We start from the raw sequence: 12,470 nt of genomic DNA, 5'->3' as shown, positions 1-12,470 counted from the left end.
TATTTTTTCTTTGTGTGTGTGTAGGGGGGCACTGAAATAGGGGGTGGCCACTACTGGGGGCAATTTATGGGGGGTGCGCGCTACTGGGGACTCTGTATAGGGGTGGCCACTACTGGGGGCACTCTATAGGGGTGGCCACTACTGGGGACACTGAAATAGGGGGCGACCGCTACTGGGGGCACTTTATGGGGGGTGCCTGCTGTATAGGGGTGGCCACTACTGGGGACAATTTAGGTGGGTGGCCACTACTGGTGGCACTGTATAGGGGGGACTACTACTGAGGGCACTGTATAGGGGGGACTACAGCTGAGGTCTACTACTGGGGGCACTGTATAGGGGGGACTACTGGGGGCAATACAGCTGGAGGGTTACTACTGGGGGCACTGCATGGGGGGGTGCCAGTCCTTTGCATTGCCAGGGGCACTTGGATCCCTAGATACACCCCTGCCTGAAATGTAACTATATAATGTTGGCGGTCCCAGTATTGACCATCTCACCTATTCAGCAGAGCCAGGGAAGATGTCTACTAAGACTCCTCTTATTATCAGAGAAAGGGGAGTAGCAGAGAGGAAATCAACCATATTGCTTGCTATATATTTTTCTTTATACATTATACAAGAAGTTTGAATTACACTTGCGCACATATGCACTAAATGCTGAAAATCATGTGTAAACTTAAAAATCACATCTATATGTGTCAAAACCATGAGTATTAATATGGAGTTTCTCCCCTTTTTCTGTTATAATAGACTCCACTCTTCTTGGAAGGTTTTCCACTAGATGCTGGAACATGGCTGTGGGAATTCAGCCACAAGAACATTAGTATGGTCAGATGCTGATATTGGGCAAAAATGTCTAGCTTACACTGATTTCCAGTTAATCCAATGGTGTTTGATGGGGTTTAAGTGAAAGCTCTGTGCAAGCCAGGCAAGTTCTTGCACATCAAGCTCTGCAAGCCCTTTTGTTGGCCCTCGCCTTGCGCACGAGAACATTGTCATGCTGAAACAGGAAAGGGCCTTACCAAAACTGTTGCCACAAAGCTAGAAGCACACAAATCTGCAGAATGCCACTGTATGATGATTAATCACTGCTATAAAGGGGCCCAGGCCACACCATGAAACCAACACCTGACCATTATTCCTTCAACACACAAAGTAGTTTATGTATCAAGCAGCAGAAAAAAACATTGTTGCTGCTCTGCACGTTGGTGAGGTGGCGCTGTGAGTCCCTCATCCCAGCGCATACCCCTGCCGGGCCCCTCCAGCAAGCCCGGGTAATTAGTACCCGCTCCCCCCTCCTCTCGGCGCCCCTGTCAAGCAGTGAAAATCATGAAGAAGTTGCCCATAGCAACCAATTAGGTCCTATTTATTATTTTATAGACTGTACTGGTTGCTATGGGCAACTTCTCCACTGGTTCACTTCTCCACTCTTTTCTCTGTTGGATACATAGACCCCAGAGTTGGCATTATGCGTTCGAACAGGAAACATTCTCCTTGCATCTGTATCTGAGCTATGTGCTTTTTCATTGTCATATACAGGTTGAGTCTCCCATATCCAAAATGCTTGGGACCAGGGGTATTTTGGATATCGGAATATTCCGTATTTTGGAATAATTGCATACCATATTAAAATGTCTTAGGTATAGGGCCCAAATCTAAACACATAATGCATTTATGATTCATATACACCTTATATACACAGCCTGAAGGTAATTTTATACAATATTTTCAATAATTTTGTGGCTCAAACAACGTTTGTGTACATACATGAAATTAATTTATGTGTCATATACACCTTATACACACAGCCTATAGGTAATTTTATACTTTATCTTTAATAATTGTGTGCCATAAACAAAGTTCGTGTACATTGAACCATCAAAAATCAAAGTTTTCACTATCTCAGTCATGCTAAAAATATTCCGTATTTCGGAATATTCCGTATTTCGGAATATTTGGATATGGGAGACTCAACCTGTATTTCATTATTTATCTAAATAAGTTTGATTCTTTAATTTTCTGCCATAGTTTAATATTTATTTATTTGTTTGAGCAATGGTTGTGGCTGAAATGGCTAAACATGTAGTGTTCACTCTAGGTCTGGTGCCAGGCAGAGAAAGTGGGCGTGGCCTATGAAAAGGGGGCGTGTCTTTATGACGCGTAACACACAAATTGATACAGAGCATAACCATAAAAAAAATGTATGCCATCATCCATATGCAGGTTTAATTGTATCTTGCATGTAAAATTCTCTTAGAACAGAAAAACATAAAGTGCAGTGATAGGCAAACACAGAGTTGTTTGCGTAATTGCAACTGAGGCACAGGGATACACATACGGCTGTCCTTGGCTACAGCACTAGCAGGTATCTGAGGGCTGATGCAAATACACACTGATGATAATGACAGTCACCAGCATGCTCTACCTATTTTCTGAGTGGCTGATTCACTTATTTAGCAGGAATAGTTGTTTCTTCATTGTGTCACGAATTGTGTTTTTTGTGAATCCGGACTTGGGTCTGGACGTGACAGGAACTCTGTGGATATCTGTAGAGACTGATGGTCTTAGTTTCTGTAACAATTTATGAGCTGTGGTTACTGGTAACAATCGATGAGCTGTGGTTACTGGTAACAATCGATGAGCTGTGGTTACTGGTGACGACAAATGCACTATGAGTATCGGCTGGGACCGATGGACTATGGACATCAGCTGGAACTGATAGACTGTGGGTATCGGCTGGGACTGATGGAGCCAGAGGTGCAAGGTGAAATATCATAGGACATAATCACTCTGGGGACCTAACACAGGAGCACTCTTCCCTCACGCAGCAAGGGCTGTGAATACAGTTGCACTGGCAGCTTGACACTTTCTGGGCTGCTCCTTTTATTCTCCTTGACCAGTGGGGATTGGATGCAGAAATCAGCTGACTCAATGGCAGCTCCGGATTGGCAGTGATCCAATAAGCTGATCCCGGGGAAGATGGTGGCGCCCTGTCTCCTGAGCGCATGGAGAATGCTGGACACTGGCACCTTAGGGAGGACCCTGCTTCCTCTGACAGTGTACACTGTTTGCAGCTGTAACGGGCAGAGAGTCTCACAGGTGCGCAATCAGTCCAGGAGAGGAATCCAGTGACTAGCAAACACAGACATGCTGTAGCCTGCAGGCAAATCTGGACATCAGAACCTGCAGAGCAGGTAGCAGAGGTAAGTCATAGGACAATTAGTGAGACATAAGTCAGGTTCGTGACAGTACCCCCTCTTCATGGATGGACTCTGGACACCCAAATTGGATCTTAGGGGAAATTTGAGGAAGAATTTTCATACAAAATAACTCCAAAAGAACTCAAGATCTTCGATGATTCTTCTTCCTATGAGAACGTTTTGAACCAACCAAAGGAAGTAGAATCCCCTGTAAGGAGAAAACTTTGTCAGGAAACATGGGACCTCCAAAAAGGGAGTAGCATCATGATCGGGATCTAAAGAGTCAGAGTTAAAGTCTAGCATCCAAATTGAATCCTTCTTCTCGTGTTGGAACATTCCGGAGAATCACTATAATAACATGAAGCAGAGGATCCAACACATATTGTAAGACTCGAAGGACCAGAGGACTGAGTATATGATTAATCTAGAAGGTCGGTGCTTTGAGAGGAACTGCTGTAAGAAGGAGACAAGGACGTGTACCCAATTCTCATGTCCATGGATGCAGATACTGTAGTGCTGCTTTTCTTGGAAGCTTGGAAGTCAGCATGCTGGCCCTTTATAGTTTGGTTTTGCTCAGACTTCAGAGGAGTGGAGGAAGGCACAGAACTGGACATTTTCTTAGAGTAGGTGTTTTTAGAAGAATTTGATTTCAAAGCCTTTGAACGAAATTTTTTGATTATGTTATCACTGAAAGTCACTAGATTCTGGAGGATAGGATCATTAGACTCTATGAGTGGATTTGCCCATTCTAAAGCTTCACCTGTGAAGGAGAAGAAATTATATTTAACAACGTTCGTAGGTGTGATACCAGATGATACATCAGACTCCATGATGGTAAGGTATTGATTAACTAATGCGTGATATTGTGCCAAATCTCCATCAAAGTAAATAGGCGCTGGAGCACCAGACAAGTTCTGGAAGGTTGAAGCTTTTAAAGCACACTCAGAAGTAGGAATGGAATTAACTTGTGGAACCTCAGACTGGTGAGGAAATTTCATGACTGGTGTCCTTTACATGAACCAACAGATGGGACAGGATAGGGTACAGAGGAACTGGAGTCGGCTACAACCAAAGAAACCCATGAACAGACTTGTGGAGCTGGGAACAATTCAACCAGTTGAATCTGAAGGAGGTGGACTCTGGCTAGAACTGGAACAGGCAGAATCCAAATGTTCAAATGGCCCTTCTTGGACCTGAACTAAGCTGGTAGTCAATATGGTGGTACTCTCAGGAAGTGGCTTACAGGAGTCCATGACTGCCTCCATGGCACTATGCATCCCACCTGGAATCTTGGTACTGAGTACCCCTGTTGGGGTGGAGAACTCAGATACAGTACCCCTCTTGGGGTTGGCAACACATTTTCCTCCTGGAGCTAAAGGCTCGGATGCCTCTTCTGGAGCTAGTACATCGGATAATCCATCTGGGGTCAAAGCATCAGATTTCTCTTCCGAGGCTAACGAAACAGACGCCCCTCCTCGGGTTTTGCGGAATCAGACGCCTCTCCTGGGGCTACAGACTGGAGTCCTTTACTGGGACAAGCAGGCAGGTTTTCTTTACTGGGACAAGCAGGTAGAAGTCCTTTACTGAGACAAGCAGGCAGAAGTCCTTTACTGGGACAAGCAGACAAGCGGGCTGGATCCGGGATAGGCAGAATCTGGGCTGGAACTGGAACAGGCAGAATCCAGACTGGGACCGGAACAGGTAGAATCCACGCTAAGATCGGAAAAGGCAGAATCTGGGCTCGGGCCCGGAAAAGGCAGTGGAGACCCCTTCTGGGGTTAGAGCATCGGAAACTCCTTTTGAGGCTGGCCACTCAGAGCCCCACCCTTGGGCTGGAAGCTTGGAACCCCCACTCGGGACTGACAAAACAGATGCTTCTCTCGACCTGAAAAATTTAAAAACTCTTGTTTTGCTCTCAAAACTAGAAGAAGGTCTTCTTACAGGGCCTCAATCATGAATTGGATTCTCTTTATGGGCACCTTCTTGGCACTCTCACCAAGAGTAGCGGGCATGGAAACTGCAGGAGACACACCGGGTGGTTTAGAGGCACGAATACTATGACACTGAGACTTATGACCATCTCTTTGCTTGCGAAGGGTAACATTTTTAATGAAGTGATCAGAACTTCCACAGTAACGACATAGGTGGAACTCTTTGCATCGCTGGCGTTCAACTTCGGGAAACAGGCTGCAAGGTGTAGGAGTTCCCTTTGTAAAAAAAAGTTGAGGAGGGGTTTCCATAGTATTGGGAGCACCTCCAATAATATTTGGTAACATAAGGTAGATTCTGTTCCAAAAGTTGGTGAAGAGTCTTATAACATTCGGACATTTCAGCAGTAGGAGCAGTGGTTAAAGTGGCCTGGAACGGGGCGGAACTGCGTTACGTCACTTCTATTTGGAAATGGAACCAGTTCCGCCTCCTCCGACCCACCTTAGCCCGGCGCCGCAAGGAGGCTCAATATGCCTGACATATACTACAAATGGTTTGAGTTGGGTGTAAGGGTGCCTAATATGCCTGACATATGCTACAAATGATTTGAGTTGGGTGTAAGGGTGCTTAATGTATGCCTGACATATACTACAAATGGTTTGAGTTGGGTGTAAGGGTGCTTAATGTATGCCTGACATATACTACAAATGGTTTGAGTTGGGTGTAAGGGTGCTTAATGTATGCCTGACATATACTACAAATGGTTTGAGTTGGGTGTAAGGGTGCTTAATGTATGCCTGACATATACTACAAATGGTTTGAGTTGGGTGTGAGTGTGGTTGATGTACGCCTGACATTCACTACTGGTACACATCTTGACATCTGTCTGACTCACCATACATACATTCGCCATGTTTATATGCATTTGGGGGGGGGGGTTCTTTCTTTGGGTGCACATATGTTCAACTTATCATCAGTCCCAATGTGTTCTTGTGAAAGATCGTATGCTTAAGGCGTGTTTTGAAGAAGGTACATCTTTTCCTCGATATTTTAGCAAGGACACAATTTAAAAATGCCTATTTAATTGTTTACTATTTAAGAGGAAACACTTTCTCTAATTACAACCATCTCTTTGCAGATATATTCTTTAAATGTGATTAAAGGGAGGATAACTGAACAATTTTACTGGTCAATTGGGATAATACTTCACAAAGAAATATCTGAAAAGCAAGCTTTACAAGAAAGCATGATCATTGCAGAGAGGCTGGTCTGACAATAGTAATTAATTAGGGTATTATGCATTCAGCTGTGATAATTGCTTTGCTGGAAAGTCACCAGCCATGAAAAAGATCCAGCACATAAATGTAATTTATCAATCTGAATTGCTAAAGCGAAGCTGCATTTTCTCACCTTGAGTCTATGAACAGTATTGTGAAAAATAAAGAGGAAATGATCCATGCATCTTATAAATATGTAATTTTCAACTCTTTATCTTCCACAATTTATCAGTAGACACTCTCTGTTAATCCCATTGTTACAGAAAAAAATTCCACTAAATTTGTGGATGTTGAAAGACTTTAAGCTCTATTGTAAGAGACCGAGATCTTAAATCCATTGACTGTAGTTTATGTCTGTTGCATCAGATAGGTGTAAAGTGCACCTGTCACCTACACACAGTTGAGGAAGACATTTTGTTAACTGTAAACATTTTTATACAGCCTAAAAATACACCCTAGTTGCACCTAAGGACATGAGAATGCATTCAGAAACCAGTCACATCACTGTCACTCTTATTCATGTCAATGATATCAGAGCCGAAACTGGGCACATCAGTGCCCTGTGCCGGCCCCGCCCACTGAGCGTGCAATGTCATGACATCACGCAAAAGATTAAGGTCTGCATGGGCCTGGAGCTGAAATTTATAAAGGGCCTATTGTGTGCCATCACATGAGATGTGACCAGCGCCGTGGGGGTGTGACTAGTGATGTGGTCAGTGTTGTAGGGGTCTGACTAGCGCCTACCTTGAAAAACCTCGATATCCTTCCCATTCTCGTTTATAATAATAGTGTAATGTGAGAATCTACAAATGAACAAAAGGAAACACTCCTAGTTAAGATGACCAAATTATGAAAAAATAAAAATAGCACTTAATGTTAACGTAATTGGGAATCCCCACTACTAAAGAGGCTACAGGTCATGTTGACCCCTTTCACACAGAAAAGCAAATTGCCTGGTCAAGCAAACAAATGCTTTGTGAGACCTCTGCCACAAATCCCTAAATTCACCTGAGAATGTCCAACATCAGACCTCCCCACATGGATTATGTACAGAAAATTGCTGGTAAGGCAAAGCTATATGGCTACTTAGCAATGACAGCAATGTCAAATACAGAAATAAAGAGCCTCAATCTGAGTCAGAAGTGATGCAGATATTCACACAAATGTCCAATGTTTTATATCTGCGCAAGTAGCTAAAAAGTCACATGCGTCCCACGTTGTGTGCATCGAGAGTCACAGTAGATTCACCCAGGCCCGGCAACAGGGGGGAACTAAGGGGACACCAGTACCGGGCCCTGAAGCTCACGGGGGCCCCGAAGATTCAGGGACAAAAAAGAATGGGGCAGCAGTACCTATTAATACCTATTAAATTGCAGTGCTGCTGCTGTTAGACAGGAATCTTTTTCCCTGTCACAGCAGCCGCCCAGCTTAAGCCCTGCCCACGGCCACCTTTCCTTCCCCAAGTCACCGCACTCTGATACACAGCGGCCAGTGCTCCTCCTCCTGGGACCACATCCCCGTCTGAACCCAGCGCCAGCACGTAATCCATACTTAAACCTCCTGCTTCCTATTCCTTCCTCTGTTCTCACCCATCAGCTTCTTCTCCTCAGTTCAACTAAAAGTCTACCACTCTTCCCCCCTCGCAGCCCCTCCCGACCCCCCCACACACACTCAGAGTCTTTCTCCTTAGGGTCCAGCTAAAATGGAGCCAAGCATCAGGAGTGTCCATTTAGCATCAAGGTAGATAAGTTATTGTCATTTTTTAACATATATATATGTCACAGGCAGCTAGTCATTGGCTGCATTGTGTATCCCCTGGGACTTGCTCATTTTATAAAGGTGAGTCATATACACACACGCATGTGTGTATATATATATATATATATATATACGTGTATATATATATATATATAAATATATATGTACTGTGCAGCTGCAGCCAGCATGTCGTCCTCGATCAGAAGACAGCAGCAGGACAGTCCAATCACCGTCTCCAGGGCTGCCTTCTCGGAGATGAAGAATTATGCCTGGTATTTAACCCCGGACTGGCTGGCACGGAGGGGGGGTTGCTGTGCTGTTTGAGTGGGCGGGGCATCAGATGGCCGCTGTTGGCAAATTGGAAAAATAGTTTTCCTGTCTCCAGCAGCACACAGCAGGAATTGTGGGCAGTGGGCCTATTTTGATATGGGGCCTGGAGCTGCAGCTCCACCCGCTCCATTGTTAACTCGGCCCTGCAAAGGGGGCATTACCAGCAGCACCGGTAAGAGCAGCGCTGACCGTGCATCCTAAGGAGAGCTTGCCAGAAAGCTCTGTCCCTGGGAATCTCTCCCCCACACTTCTCAGTATTTTTCGCAAAAAATACCCTGAGTGTGACCACGCATACACCATCTGCGACCCCTCTGTGACTCTGGTCAGTTAATCCCCGGGCTCCTGCTCTGTGACGGAGGCTCTGGTTTACAGCAGATGCTGGAATCACAGAGCAGAATCCTGACTATCAGTTGATCTGACTCATGGCGAGCTCACGTTCCCCATACCCGATGCAGATAAGTGTTTTTTTTTTCTTGGCACAACTCATGGCTCCGCCACCATCACATGGTGCCACCCAGCACCCACCAAGTACAACAGCAGGGCCAGGAGCTGGAAAAATCCCACGACTGTCTCCCTGGCCTCCCTGCATATGCATTCCATATATTATATATATAGAGAGAGAGAGAGAGAGAGAGAGAGAGAGAGAGAGAGAGAGAGAGAGAGAGCAAATCCACTCTTCTCTCAAAAGGACTGTGAATTACAGATGCCTAGATAGCATTTTGTTTGAGTGACATGTAATTTAAATTCTGCCCACAGCAGTTTCACAAAGGATATTCTGCTAGGGAATTGCTTTTTGTTCTGTTCTGTTTTAGGGATCCTGGAGACATCTTTAGTTTCTTTTAATTCTGTTCCAAGTTCAAAGCAGATTATTTAAACAATCGTTTATATATTTATGGTGAGAATGAGTAGTAAAAGCAAGCTATTGTTTTTATTACCCATGGATGATCTGTTCACATGATTGTTTTACTGTATGAGTTAATGTAAGAGTGTCTCGGGGACAACCTGTTTTCAAATACATGTATCTGCTCTCTGTGGGATTTAGGGATATTCCTATTTCTACTTCAGGGTCCATAGGGTATCCACAGGATACCGTGGGGTATAGGTGATGGCAGCAGACATCCCAGCACCACAGAGTTAAAAGTTCTCCATCCTCCCAGGATGCACTGGGGTCCCTCTCCTATACCCCGCCCCCAAGCCTCAGGCACTCAGTTTTCGTCGGTGCCCGGCCAGAGTCAGATGCACTGTACAGAGGGGGGTCTTTTAAGGCCCCTGAAGTTTTCTTCGCAGCTGTAGCTGCACACTAAAATGAGTGTACAGCATGGACAGTCAGTACTGATGTCCATGCCGTCACTCCTACACCCTGCTGGTACCAGAACGCTGGTACTGATCCGGGGATCCTGGTGGGTAACTGGGGTCACAGCCAGCGGTGACCTCGGTTACCCGGACTGTGGCTGTATTTATGGGGGTTCAGGTAAGCGGCGGGGTCCCGCGGCGGGTCCCCGCCGGACAACACAGTCCTAAGTCCCCAGGCAAGGGGCTCCCTGGGGACTGGCTGCAGCATGGAGCCAGGCCACAGAAACCTGCGCTTCCACTACCCCCTGGGACAGTGGGCCGGATGAGAATCAAAAAACGTCCGGCATCCTGGGGGTTAAATGCATGCCAGGGGAGCGCGCCTTCCCTGCTCAGCAGCCGGTGCCTCCCCCCGCTGCACATGGCCTCTCCACAGCGGTCTGGCATCTGCAAGCGCTCCTCCCCCGGGCCAGCCTCCTTTCTGCTCCTCGACGGTCATTTTCTCTGAACTTGGCAAGCGCTGCTGGATGCTGATAACTGCTACATCATGGTCTGGGTCCCCCTGCATACCTCTCCTCCGGTGCAAGGTCAGAGTGTGCAGCACTGTTTCCTACCAGGCTGATGTCTGTGTAGTTGATGAAGCGCTGATAGTGCAGGGTTTATTCTGCATTGTATGTGACTTAATGCTAGTGCTGCTGTCTGTAACTTTCACTTTCTACTGTCAGACATTTTAACTATCCCTGTCTTCTCTGCTAAAGCCCTTGTGGTGCGGTGTTGCAAGGGGTTATTGCCTCACTATACAATTATTTGTTGGTGTGGTGTGTCACATACAGCTCCGGTCCACTCATCATGTCTGACAGTGAGCATGATTTTTCTCTTCAGCTAAAGTGTACTATATGTCTCGTACCACTGGTGGAGGGTGATGGCAACTCTGAGGGGTTATGTAAGGCGTGTCTTAGACAGGCACGGCCAATTTCTGTCACTACACCTGTGCAGGAGCCGCCCTGGGCTTGTTTTGCTAAGGCACTTACAACCCTTGTGAGCCAGCTAGTGACACCCCCTGCGTTTCCCCAGATGGGGTTTTTACAGTAGTCTATGGTGTCGTCCCCTATACAGGGGTTCCCCAGACAGTAGTAACCCATAGTCTCCCAATCTCACCCTCTCAGGTCACCCAAGAACCTGCGTGGGTTAGTTCATTGTCCACCTCCGTACAACACCTGACGGACGTTTTACAGGGGAGCCATCTTTGCGGCCGCACAAGCCACAGCTGCAACATCAGACTGATCAGTGTGATCAGGATGATGTGACGTCTGATGATGGAGAGATGCTTGACCTTTCAGACCAAGATACTTTCTGTAATAAAGAGGCAGAGTCTAAGTCTAAGGTGTATATACCGGGCCTTATACGTGCGGTCCGCACGGCCTTGGTTATTGAGGATGACGTACCTCCCATAGCCAAATCAAAATATGCCTTTTTCAAGGATATCAAAGGTGATGCTACGGTGTTTCTCCTATCTGGTCAGCTAGTGGATCATTTAGAGTAGGCGTGGAAAACGGCAGGTAAACGTTACCAGCCCCAAAGGTGTTTGGCAGTGGCATATCCGTTTGCGGAAAATTATTTCTCCAAATGGGAATCCCCGCCACAAGTGGATTCTCAAGTCACACGTCTGGTGAAGAGTGCTACATTGCCAATGCCCTCCATGTCCTCCTTAAAGGATCCCACGGATCGCATGGTTGAAATATGTCTCAAATCCATGTATTCCCTTGCAGGAGGTGTATCCAGACCGGCTATGGCCATGTGCTGGGTGGCTAGAGCCATGGAACATCGGGCTGATACTTTGGAGGTGTCTCTGGACCCAGACTCGTCACCTGATCAGGTGGAGTTGGTGGGTAACCTAAGGGACTCAGCCACCTACATTAATGAGGCGGCTCTGGATATAGGCCTGCTTGCTTCAAAGATCTCCTCGGCAGCAGTGGCAGCCCGTCGCACCCTGTAGTTGCGGTCTTGGAAGGCGGATGCTGATTCCAAGAAGGGTTTGGAGGGTTTACCCTTTAATGGAGAAGTCCTTTTTGGCCCTGATCTGGACAAAATTGTGGTTACTCTGGCGGCAGCTAAGTCTGCGTGCTTGCCATCGGCTACAGTCCCATCAGGGTCGGGTTCTTCGTCCTTCGGCCCTACAGAACCCAGAGTAAGTCCAGGGTGCAGTCCTTTCCGAGGAGGACTGCCGCCAAGAAACCTACAAAGCCTAAGAAGCAGACTTGGAGTACCAGACGTCCTACTCCCAAGTCCGATAACAAACCTTCGGCCTGACGGAACGGGCCTCTCTTTGGGGGACCCCTAAGTGGGAGGCCGACTTCTGCAATTCACCCAAAACTGATCTCTGACCACTTCAAACATGTGGGTAAGAGAAGTGGTTTCTCAGCCTCCCAGACGGTTTTTCACCACGGGTCTTCAGTCCAATCAGGACAATGCCCGGGAATTCAAGAAGGTATTGCTTTCTATGCTCCAGGCTGGGGTCATAGTGCCAGTTCCTTTGTCTCAGAGGGGATTGGGGTATTACTCCAATCTTTTTCTGGTTCAGAAACCGAATGGGTCCTATCGGCCAATCTTCAACCTCAAATCTCTCAAGTTTTTTTGAGGGTTCCTCGGTTCAGGATGGAGACCCTGCGTACCATCATTTTAGTGAT

At 46.5% G+C, this 12,470-nt stretch overlaps 1 protein-coding gene across 1 annotated transcript in view; it reads left to right on the top strand.

Annotated features, from left to right (window-relative positions):
* CUX2 (cut like homeobox 2) overlaps positions 1–12,470 on the top strand; it is a 414,556-nt gene that overhangs the window by 174,482 nt on the left and 227,604 nt on the right. The gene's annotated exons all lie outside the window — the stretch shown is intronic.

The sequence above is a fragment of the Taudactylus pleione genome, unplaced genomic scaffold (genome assembly GCF_031769625.1).
Source record: "Taudactylus pleione unplaced genomic scaffold, aTauple2 ptg000479l, whole genome shotgun sequence".
NCBI lineage: Eukaryota > Metazoa > Chordata > Amphibia > Anura > Myobatrachidae > Taudactylus > Taudactylus pleione.
This window is presented reverse-complemented; position numbering and strand designations above follow the sequence as displayed.